Below are 12,816 nucleotides of genomic sequence, written 5' to 3' on the forward strand. Positions count from 1 at the left end.
GCCTAATTAGAATTCATTTTGTTTTGCTGTATGTGTGTGTTTATCATACTGTCAACAGTGCTGTAAACATCAATCACTTTATCTTTTAATATAAGCTGCCTTAAGTGTATTTTGGTGTAAAATGGCAAATTATAAATTCATAAACTTTTAAAAATTGTTATAAAATATCAACCACAATGCTTTTGGTATATGCTTATATAGCCTTCTGTTGTATATAAATAGGGGTGGAGATCAGTAAAAATTCCACCCCCAACACAGTCGGGCTCTGAATTACTGAGCACTGCAGAGGTCCCCGGTGTACAGTGCCTCAGGACCGTTAGTGAGGAGATTGGCCACTATGTTGACAACACATGCCATGCATGGTTACAAGAGGCACTTGAGAAAACCAAGCACAAATGAATTGATATCTCTCTTGAACGTACCTCATTGCAACACTTGACCATGCTCCCATGCAACTACCATTCATTACATTACAAAAACCTGCATTGATGTATTATGCACTATGTAAATTACCATCGAACAGTTGTTTTGCTTCAATAATTCTGAAACTGCAAGCATTAACCAACCACCAACACACATTCATTCCAAGGTCACTGCTATCTCTGCTAATACAAGAATGATTTGATAGTCAATCAATATTTCCTGCCATTTTTTTTGCGGCAGGGGGGTGTTATTATAACATTCCTTGACCATGTACTCCAGCCATTCTTTAATGTGTGTTGTAAATGCTCTGTTAATTTACTATCTCATATGCTTAGGATTTTAAGAAACAGCCTTTAGTAATTAAGTATGAACTATATACGTACTTAAGATTCACTGAAAAGTTACATTTTTATAACAAACATCTTTGGCTGGTTATATATCTTGTATAAAGTTATAGATTGTTTTTCTAAATATGTGCATTTTTCGGCAGACCACAAGTGAAAATGGATAACAAAATTGAATTGATGGAACCTCATTAAGCACAAAATTACTCAACAAAACCCATCCTGAATCAATTAATCACAGTGTATCATTACTTTAATTTTCTGATAGTGCTACAATCAAAAGAGCAGCCATTTGCATAGCTTTTTATATTAATACATGCAACTACGTTTGTTTATCACGATTGAAATACATAATTTTAGACACATTAATTAAATCTATTCAGTCTTTCTCTGCAAGCATTGAACTGAAAACTAAAGCTGCCAAAATTGAATGAGCACAACAACAAAACCCATTTTGCCCTTAATCTTTTTAATTCCCTTGCTTTTAAACGAGAGCGTTGAAGGCAGGAAAGGGGAAAAAAGGCACTACATAGCAATATTATTAGTAATAAATATTCATGTTTTGAAATAGAACTCAGTAACACATTTGTTGTAGAAACCAAACTGTAAAGAGAAAGATGCACAGACAGTCAGGCCTTGGATCCATCTAGATCAGTATTGTTTACACTGACTGGCACTACACTGGCACGACACTGGCACTGTACTGACACTACACTGACTGTCAGTGTAGACAGTCTCTGAGGTTCCAGGCAGGAGTCTCTCCCAGCCCTACCTGGAGATGTCAAGGTGAAACCTGGGACCTTTCTTCATGCAGGCATGTAGATGCTCTTCCACTGAGCCCTGACCCTATCCCCTAAGGGGAAGATCTTGCAGTTTTCACATGTAGTCACCCATCCCAGTGCAAATGAAGGCAAACCCTGCTTAGCAAAGGGCACAATTTGTGCTTGCTATCACAAGACCAGCTCTCCATCCTCCCCGCATATTAGTACCTATCTCATTGGATTCGTTCCATTTCTGCTCACTGAGAGCAACGTACACGAAATCAGATTTAAAACTATCTAGCTTATAATTCGTGCCAACAATATGCTCCTTGCATTAATTTTCCTTGCCATGAAACTTGTTTTGTTGCATTTGCTATACAATTTTGACTTGTTGGCATTTTATTCCTAGACATATTCTGTTGGAAGTAAGCCCCACTAATTTCCAATTAAATAATTTGTGCTTCTCTGGTCAGTTTAAACCATTGATTCTTCTGTTTTTGATGAGAAAAGTAAACAGGTGTCTGAATTTCAACTGAGATCCTTTTTATCATAGCCCCTACCAGAGTCAGAAGAGGAGGGGGAGTTCACTGTGGTTGAATCCTTGACTCTAAGGGATTCACTGTAGGCTACCACCATCCACTTTATTTTAATGTGGAACAAACCACTCTCTCCATATGAGATTCCTGGGAAGTAAAGTGGCAAAACCCTCCCTAGAAGGGGCTGAGCATTCCTAGGCCTCCAGAGGCATGTGACTAAGGCAGACTCAAAATGAAGAGTAGCATACTTCACCAACAAATGTTTATTATTAGATTAACAGAAAAACAAGAGTATACAACAAGAACAATTGTCTCTTCATAAAGCAGATTGTAAGAGAAAGAAGTTTTCATTAACTAGGCAACTCAGATTCAAGCAAAACTATAAAGGAAAATAATTTCCTCCATGTATCTAACTGAACTGGTCCATATCTTATTACTCGCATGCAGGAATCTTCCTGCTGTCTCCAGCCTCCAGGCTGTGGCCTTCCAATTTCCCAGCAGCCTCTCAGCCAGCTGCATCCTCAGGGCACTCCTGGGACAGAACAAACAGAGAAATAATAAATAAATAAGATGGATCCCTGTCTCCAAAGGGCTCAATGGAAAAAGAAACACAAGATAGACACCAGCAACAGTCACTGGAGGTACTGTGCTGGGCGTGGATATAGGGATATGCAAAAAGGTTCAGGGGTTCATAGTTCTCAGTTCCAGTTAAGGGATTCGACAGTTTGACCCTCGGACCAAACACCCGCCGGTTTGGTTCTGCCTAGAACCAAACCACCCTCAAGTTTAAAAAAATTACCTTAAAAGTGATCGTCAAGGTAATGAGGGGGTGCATGGAAGTTCTCCTCCCCCCACCAGCCTTCAAAATGCCCCCCTTAGGCCCATTTTTCAGCCCATTTGGGCCTTCCTAAAATGGTGCGGTGGCCAAAACAGCGGCCACCGTGCATGTGCAAATGGCTTCTGCAAGGCCTGGCATGGCCCACAGCCTCCCAGAGGCCATTTGTGCATGCACTGAGGCCATTTAAAAAAAATGGCCACCAAAACAAAAATGGCCATGCATGCACAAATGCCCTCTGCAAGGCTGTGGGCCATGCCAGGCCTCATAGAGGCCATTTGCGCATGCACAGCGGCCACCATTTTAGGAAGGCCTGAACAGGCCGAAAAATGGGCCTACAAGGCCCGAGGGGGGCATTTTGAAGGCCGGTGAGAGGAGGGGAAACCTACACACACACATACCACCTCAATGATCACTTTTAAGGTAATTTTTTTTTAAAAAACCCTTGAAAAAGTTTGCGAACCCCCCAGACCAAACCAAACCGGAGGAGGTTCGAGGGGTGCCGGACCAAACTGGCCTGGTTGGATTCGAGGCCACTTCGGCCTCGAACCCAACCAGGCCAGCCTGTTTTGTGCACATCCCTAGGTGGATAGGGCCAGTTACTCTCTCCCTGCTCAATAAAGAGAATCACCACATTAAAAGGTGCTTCTTTGCCAAGTCAGTAGGGGAACTTGGTAATCAGCTGTGTTCTTCAGTCCCATCACATCACCTTGACTCGCCTGCAGCAGCTCAACAAGGTAGATGTTACATGGAAACCCCAGCTTCTTTTTCAGCTGAGGCTGATGCCACTGCATGCCACTGAGGCAGAAGGCTGACTTGCCCCTTCTCAGGCTCTTGCTATGCTTTCTGGAATGTGGGTTGGTCAGTGGACCCAAGAACTCAGGGCATCCACAGGAGATCTAGAAAGTCCAGCACTGAGCTGGCATGGAGTCATGAAGATGCTTAGGCCGAGCTTCTGCATTCAGTGCCAAAGTTTGGACCTTGAATATGCTGGAACAGTACAAAACAGGATGTGTGTCTTCCCTTTGGGGAGAAGGATGAGTTAGCAAGAGTGTGGAGTGCATGCACATAATGGGGGCAGGCAATCCACTCAAGGTGGGCTGTGCTGCCTTCCCCAATTCTTATGTTACAAGGTTGGAGTAGGCCCAAGGACAAAAAGTGAAGATTTTCGTGCCAGCAAGAGATGCACCTCCTCCCCATATCTTTGCCGTAGAAGGATAGATGGTAAGGACGTGGTTAAAAATTTTTAAAAAACCATCTCGGCAAACCCTTTCTCTCAATCCTATGCAGGTACTACTACTACAAATATTTATATGCTGCTTTTCAACAAAAGTTTCCAAAGCGGTTCACATAGAGAATGAATGAATGAATGAATGAATGAATGAATGAATGAACAAAATGGCTCCCTGTCCCCAAAGGGCTCACAATCTAAAAAGAAACATAAGATAGACACCAGCAAAAGCCACTGGAGGGATGCTGTGCTGGGATAGATACGGCCAGTTGTTCTCCCCTGCTAAATAAAGAGAATTGCCATTTTAACAAGGTGCCTCTTGGCCCAATTAGCACAATATCACACACTCCCCACACATGCAGACACTTCCATACACGCATAAAAATGCTTTTGTCAAATATATACCTCAGCTTGGAGCCAAGATGAATCCTGCAGTCCTGAGCCATCAGCATGTCAGGGAGGTAAGGGGGAGGGGAGGAAGAGAGAGCTCTTGCCTGATGTGTCCCCTAAGCTAAACAGGGTCCACCATGGTTGCATATGAATAGGAGACTACATGTGAGCACTGTAAGATATTCCCCTTAGGGGATGGAGCCTCTCTGGGAAGAGCATCTAATTCCACATTCCGTCCCTGGCACCTCCAAAAGAGGGCTGAGAGAGATTCCTGCCTGCAACCTTGGAGAAGCCGCTAGGGCATCTGGACTCGAACTGAACCAGGCCAGCCAGTTCCGTGCACACCCTTAGAAGCCGCTGCCAGTCTCTAGACAATACTGATCTAGATGGATCAACTAGATCAACTAGATGGTCTGACTCGGTATATGGCAGCTTCCTATGTGGGGCCCCCTCCCTCAGGGCTCCAGGGACATTTGTCCCCCGTACCTTGTTCAGTTATAACTATACACCTGCAAAATTCTGTTTGCAGAAACTGGGCAAGGGTATTGGCCTAAGTTGGCCTTCGCTGGTTTCTTGTCACATCTCTAGATCTCATTGTTTCAGCCTCAGGCTGACTCCTGGCTGGTCATAATACATGGAGACTAACTTGAATTTGTTTTGGTGGAACACAAGTTGTGCAGGCCTGGCTTTTTCTAAAAAACAAATCATAGAACAAGATTATTATTGTGTATAATCATACACAAGATTATATTGTGTGATAAATAAATAAATAAATAAATAAATAAATAAATAAGATGGTTCATTTTGCTTAGTTTAAGAAATGCACAACAGAATATATGCATACATATTGCTAATTATGAACAGATATCAAAGCAATACATTTTGTATTTGAGACTGCAGATTTACTGTTTGGCAGTTCCCGCAAACTTTAACCTACCCTATAATTTGTAATAGGAATACATGTTGTGCTTACATTAGGGTCTTCAGGACTTCTTCTGTACATAAGAAATTGTGAACTCATGACCAGTTCAATTTCCCCATAAAGATAAGTGATAAATTGTCTAAAAACCCCACATAGTAAGCAGTTACTCATAAAATGTCCTTTTGCTATAGTTAAACACACATAGATGCGTAAATCCTTTGCCCTACAAACTGAACAAAGAATCACCTTTAAGTGGTGATTCTCTTATATTTAGCAGGGGAAGAACAATTGTTTCAATCCAACCCCAGCACAGCATCCCTCCAGTGGTTGTTGTAGGTGTCTACCTTGTGTTTCTTTTTAGATCGTGAATCCTTTGGGACAGGAAACCATTTTATGTCTTATTTATATTATTTTTCTACGTAAACTACGCAAAGTTCTACAAGAACATTTCTTGAAAAACAATACATACATACATACATAAATACTTACATAAATAAATAATAGTAGTAGTAGTAGTAGTAGCAGCAGCGGCGGCGGCAGCAAATACTAGAATGTGAAAGCTTAACATTTTATATTTCTTTTAAATATTTGTTGAGAGAGAACATTGGAATATGTTCTCAAGTATCATATTTTACGTAGATTTCCCCCCTTTCATTTACAGTAATAGTAGCAACATGTATTTGTTATTTTGCCAGAAAAAATGAGAACATTTATATGCAACTTACAGTGTGTCTGTGTCCTCCCATATGCTGGAATGCGAATTATGTGCCTACTCTTGACCTGGTGAACTCTATCCTGTTTTGGCTTAAAACCGAATCATTTATAGAACCCAATGTACTCTTTTGTTTTTATCTCATGGCAAACAATCATGGAGGAATTGCTACTTCAAATATTTTGAGTTGTGGTATGCTGTTCTCTGTAATGCTGTGCAATTTATAGTGTCTGGAGACAATCCCCATCACAAAACAAAAATATTGTATCTTCTTATCATACAGACTACTACAAAGAGTTCCCATGAGACTGACTGTTCCAGTTTTAAGATATTCTGTTTCTGCAAAGGTGGGTGAATTACGAAGAACAAATGATTGAGTGTTAAAGGTCTTGGAGATATTCTTCCACCCAGTAGCATCATAACAAGCCAGCGGAATGCCAAAGGAGGCAGTTTGGGTTGCTCCTCTCTCTCCCTCCTTGCCTGAAAGCCACGCTTCCTGCAGGCTGGCCATTCATCAGGTAGAGCTGCGCAGATAAGCCGCTACTGCTGCCATCCATGTGGGAAGCAATTACTTGCAAGAAGCTCCATGGCTCGGAGAACATTTAAAATGACCCAGGCACAGGGGGTGATCACATAGGTTCGTCCCACAGAATCACCACCTCCTTCCCACAGCAGAGCCAATTCTTTAGGAAAGACCTATGTATTTGGCAGGACACTAAAACATATGGAACTACAATGGTTGCAAACTAAATGCCACCACTGTAGTTCAATATGATTAAACAAGGAACTGCTGCACTATGTAGAAAGATGCATGAATCCAATGAAAGGTGGTGGATCCAATTTTAGAAGCATGTGATGAAGGGGAGCTGAATCTCCTCTCATATTTTTCTGCAGCCTCACACTCAAAATGTTTTCTTTCAGCAGGTTACATCTGGTATCCAACCCAAGGCCAAGGGGAAAGTGACTGTAGAGGAGAGCCTGCAGAAAATTAAGCCTCAGGCAGAGGGAGACTGCTACACTCCTCTCCCGTATTTTGCTATCTTGCTCCTTAAATCATACACTCCAACCTATCCAAATAACTGGGGTTGTTCTGTGTTGAAAAATAGAACTGCCACGGTCACATGTAGGCGGTTTCTCATATGTTCTGAGCTGCTCCCACATGGTTAGAGGAAAGTCTAAAGAGCACTAAAGTTAGAATATACAAATTACCCCCACAAAACCCCGATCCATGGGGGCGGGGCAGGAAGCCTGATTATTTCAGTGGATTTAAAAATATTCTTAAAAGAGTTAGTGAATTTCCTAATTAAGCTACTATCTCAGATGTATGTTTAATAGGGATTTCAGATGAGTTTGAGTTTTTAAGATTCTGTTAAATACATCCCAGTTCAAGGTGCATAACTTTGGCCCATTTTGCATGCTATCTTGATGTCGTAGTTGCCAGGGCCACCAAAACCCCAAACTATGAGTTTCAAAAGGTTTGTTGCTCACATGAAGCACTGCCAAAGCAAGGTTGAGCAGAAATGAAGATAAGAAAGGTTGCTTGTATACAGTAAATTCATCTTAACATGACCTATATATGATGATGCCCTTTTTCACAAGGAAATTGCATGGAGTGGCTGATCTCAACAGCTAATAAATGCACATGACATCAGTGAAAATGTCCCAACTTTCACAATATTGAAATATTTCTACACTAACTATGGTTATGACTCAAGGGCCATGAGATGTACTCAGGGCTTTCTGTAGACTTTCCTTGGTAGTAGCATGAAACTGTTCCCTTGCACAAGTCTGTCAATTGGCTTGCTAATGGATTCTGAATCCACTAGGAAGCCAGGGACAGCTACTGTATGCATAGATCTCCTGCCATTCTTAATATTCTGACCAATGCTATTATGACAAGCTTGGATTTATTCAGAAAGACATGTAAGTGGAGGTTTCTCACTAACAACTACAGAAAAGAGAAAGCCCTGGGAGAGGCTGGAACCCTCCCATTTAATGTTTTTGTTTGGGGAGGCCATCAGCCAACCAGTGTTTAGAATCTGCCTGTAGGGCACTTATTGGCACTCCAGAAGCCTGATCGCACTGCCCCCGGCCTGACCTCAGGAGCACTCTTGGTAGACCAGCTAGCAACTTGGGAGTCCTACTGTTCCCTGTAATATGAAGCCATGCCGGCTATACAGAAGTCAAGACAACCCGAAAAAATGTGATCATACAAACAAAAAGAAAAGATGAAATTGGTTGACTGGTGAAAATAACTAATATCACAGAGAGCCACACAGAGAGCCATAAAGGAGGGGCAGTTGTAGCAATGGATAGAAAGGATTGCATTCAAGAGGTCCAACAGCAACTAAATGATAGGTCTAATTATGTGCCTATTTCTGGAGATCCAACGGATCGTGTCAAATCTCTTATCAAAGCGGTTCTAGATGAAGCTAATTTAATGGGTATCATTACAGATCAGGGATACAAATTTTTGCACAAAGTTCACCCACGTGTACCTGTATTCTATATCTTACCCAAAATACATAAGCCTGGTTTTCCCCCTAAGGGGCGTCTTATTATATCAGGCTATGATGCTGTTCTAGAACCATTGGCCATTTTTGTGGATCACTATTTAAAACCTTTTGTTTTCACAATTGATACCTACATCCGTGACACTAAGGACCACATTTGTAAGCTAGAAGGCCAGGAAATTCCACCTAATGCCGTCATGGCCTCCTTAGATGTCACCTCCCTATATACATCAATACCACTTGGTGAGGCTAGGAGAGTCATCGAAGAATTATTTTTGTCTCGTTCTGTTCCTACTCCTCCCACTTTTTTCTGATGGAACTTGTTGATCTTATCTTTGAAGAGAGTTTTTTCAGATTTGAGAATTCCTTTTACAAACAGGTTCGAGGTTTGGCAATGGGGTGTGCCCTTGCCCCCAGTGTGGCCTGTTTGTTTATGTCTAATTTAGAACAGACTATTATTCTCAATCCACAAATCAATCCTTTTTTCGATCAGATTTATATTTTTAAAAGATTTATAGATGATATTATCATCATTTACAAAGGTCAGATTACATTTAATGCCCTAGTATTATGGTTGAATGATATCCATCCAGATATCAAATTCACTAGTGAATATGATACTCAGAAAATTGCTTATTTGGATACCTGGGTATATAAAAACCATCAGAATAGAATAGCCTTTACTTTATACAGGAAACCCATGTGGAGCAATTCCTTATTACATTTTGATTCATGGCATCCTAATTATTTGAAACGAAATCTTCCTTTCGGAGGAAGGAAGGCAAACAGTTATGATATCTGAGGCAAACAGTTTAATCTATGAACTAGCTGGTTCCACATTAAGTATTTGCCTTAAGTTTACATTGTTCTATTGGCAGTATCCTAGGCTGTTAGCAGAAGGTCGAGTGTGATGATATACAGCTGTTGTTTCATCTAATTAGGCATATCACTAAACCAATTAAGAATTATGATATATAAGCCAACAGGGTTACTAACGCATTTCAATACGCTATGGATCTTCGGTGAGCTTGCAAGTTCCTCATTAAGCAGTATTTTCTATGTAAATTGTTTTTATGTTTTGTATTGTACTGATAAGTTTTTTGTCACAGAGTGTATGCTGTTGAGTTATGTAATAGTGTTATGTGTAAAAGACTATTCATTTGACAAATAACAGTTTTGTAATAACATTTAAGAGTTTTTTTGTATAATAAGAAACATTCTATATATTATAGGAACCTTCTGTAAATGTACAAGATTGTTACAAGAAGCATGTCCTTAGACTTCTCACCAGCTGTGAGTTTTTATGGGAACAGTCTGAAGAAATTTTGAAACGGCCGTTACTGTTCCTTTTCATCTCACCACCACAGCTTGAGTCTCTCATCAAGATTTGATTTGCTTTGGCAAACACAGTGACTTTGGTGCTTTGTAAGACTTTACCATGCTACTTGCTTCTACGTCATAATTATTCAACATCATGAACACATTGTTCTGCAGAGTCCACTATATTTGTCTCTACCTCATGATTGTTTAAACTTTATGAATTTGTTGTTCTGCAGAATTTTTTGTGTTCTTTGTTTCTATTTCAAATACTTGCTTACAGAAAGTTTTTTTGCAATAATATTGCATATTTTTGTATATTTATATGTATATCTTTGATATGTTAGTATCAGTTTTACATACATGTACTATTGGAGAACAAATTTGTGTGAAGAATTATTACATTCAGTATTAATAGCATGTATGGCTCTCTGTAATATTAGTTATGTTCACCAGTCAACCAATTTCATCTTTTCTTTTTGCTTGTATGATCACATTTTGTGGGGGGTTGTCTTGACACTATTGTGTGATCCCCATTTTTGTGTCTTGGCTATACAGAAGTGACAAATAGATTTCTGGGTGTACCCATGCAAGCATTACTGTGCCTATTTTAGACAATGACATGTATATGTATGTATAATTGTGTAAGAAGAATAGCTTTGTATTCTTTATAAACTAAATTAGAGAGCTGCTTTGAACTGAATTGCCATTCCAAATAATTTAAGACAAGGCTGCTTGTACAATTAATAGAGATGTGTGTGTTTTTCCCCCTTCTCTTCATTTTTTACTAAAATACTCAACCTAATTTCATTTACCACAGATAGAGCCACAAAGGTTACCGACATCCTTTTGTTATTATTGTAGCCAAGCTTCTTCTTCGTTCAGAAGGAAGGCATGGCCAGGGTCCATCCAATAAGAGACAACGCAGGGATGCAAAATTGTTTCCTTTGCTTGAGCCCACTCTTTTCCTTAGTCTGATTGAAGTACCCAGGGAAAGTATAACGATAGCCAGGGCATTAAGCTGTAATCAAGATATGCAAATGCATCCCTACATATGATTTGCTTGGAAAGAGAAATTAATCTAGGCATGGTCAAATAAACTCTGTGTAATATGGATAATTAATCACCAAATTAGCAGTTGTAGTCTCAGGAGAAGATTATGCATATTAAAAGTCTCCCATCTTCAGGCACAATTCAGCTACCTAATATCAAAACTCGGAATGTGACACAACCCTTGGGAGCATCACAAAACAACACACTTAGTCAGCCTTTGCAGATAGTAAGCCAAGCTCATCGATAACATGCTTATGGAGGACATTTTGGAGTGCAGGAAAATGGCTGTTTGTTTGTACAGATCATTGGTTTATTGTGCCATATGAGATGCTGGAATGTCACCAGGTTGGCTTCTGTGCCAGGCTAGGCTAATTAATTCTGAAATGCAGCAAATCATACATTCAACTAACAGAATAATGAGCAGAATAAGCCCAAAGACAAATAAATATACACCCCAGTGCTCAGCTTAAGAAACTGTGCCAGTAACATAGAAGAGAATTAAAGGTCTTCTGAAATGGCAGAGGAGCGGTTAGAGTGCTGGACTAGGACTGGGGAGTCCTGAGTTCAAATCCCCATTTAGCCATGACATGTACTGGGTGACACTGGGCCAGTCACTTCTCTCTCAGCCAAACCTACTTCACAGGGTTGTTGTGAGGAGAAACTTAAGTATGTAGTATACCACTCTGGGCTGCTTGGAGGAAGAGCAGGATATAAAATGTAAAAAATAAAATAAAATAAATAATAAAATGTGTTCGCTGGGGCTATGTTTAGCTTCAGCAGACACAGAGATGGGTGCCTAGAGCACCCGTCTCCTGACGGAATCCCCCGCTGCATCACAGTGCATTGTAGGTAGGGATGTGCACTGAACTGGTATGTGCACACCTGGGAGGGTGGGGGTCACTTTAAGGGACAGGGAAGTTGCTTCCTACCTGCCCATCCCTGCCCTGCCGCTTTCCCCCTGACAGCACAGTGCGGGCATAGGGCTGCTGCAGCATTCCTGCTTACAGCCCAGTTCAATATGGCTGACACACAGGGATGGGCAGGTAGGAAGCATCTTCCCTGTCTCCTAAAGTGACCCCCTGCCCTCCGAACCAGCTCAAATGCAGGACCTTCGAACTGGTTCGACGCTCCAGAAAAGGAGTGCCAAACTGGTTCCATGAACATCGCTAATGGTAGGGTCTCCAGAGGCCAGGATGACACGTCCCAGTCTCCGAAGCTCCACACTAGAGGCAGACGGACCATCTGGAAGCACAGTCCATGCTCCCTGTACCTTTGCAGCCATCGTCTGGGCGGGGGGAAATATGAGTCTGACCAGCCTTTCCCCCTGCCCATCATCACCTTGTGAACCAGTCACATATATCTTGCCACCCTGAGAAGTTATAGATGAGTCTTATTCAAGCATTCCTTGTGGGGATAATGAGCATACGGGGGGAGGGGGGACAGCAGGTTCATTAGAACGTTTGAAACCTACTCGTAAGTTATGTTCTTAGCGTGTACAATGTATACACATTTGTATGCACATAGAGACTCTACATTTGAAGAGGCCTTTATCCGGGCTTACTTTTTAAATGAGTGCATGTGCAACCAGTCACACAAAAATGTGTACATGACATGTGTGCAGTTATCTGTATTCACATGGAAATACAGATAGCAATGCACATACAACATTTTTTTTCCTGAATAGCCTAGAACAGGGTTGTACAATGGTGGCCCTCCTGCAGATGCCAGACTACAACAACCATTATCCCTGACTATTAGCCACTGTGGCTGGGGATGATG

The 12,816-nt window shown here is 41.1% G+C and overlaps 1 long non-coding RNA gene across 1 annotated transcript; it reads left to right on the forward strand.

Moving 5' to 3' along the window:
* The first annotated feature begins 9,677 nt into the window (after nucleotides 1-9,677).
* LOC128325958 (uncharacterized) lies at nucleotides 9,678-11,353 on the forward strand. The gene is made up of 2 exons (XR_008307764.1): nucleotides 9,678-9,727; nucleotides 9,900-11,353. It is a non-coding gene; the product is annotated as an uncharacterized LOC128325958 (long non-coding RNA).
* Nucleotides 11,354-12,816: the final 1,463 nt, after the last annotated feature.

This window comes from Hemicordylus capensis, chromosome 5 (assembly GCF_027244095.1).
Source record: "Hemicordylus capensis ecotype Gifberg chromosome 5, rHemCap1.1.pri, whole genome shotgun sequence".
Lineage (NCBI taxonomy): Eukaryota > Metazoa > Chordata > Lepidosauria > Squamata > Cordylidae > Hemicordylus > Hemicordylus capensis.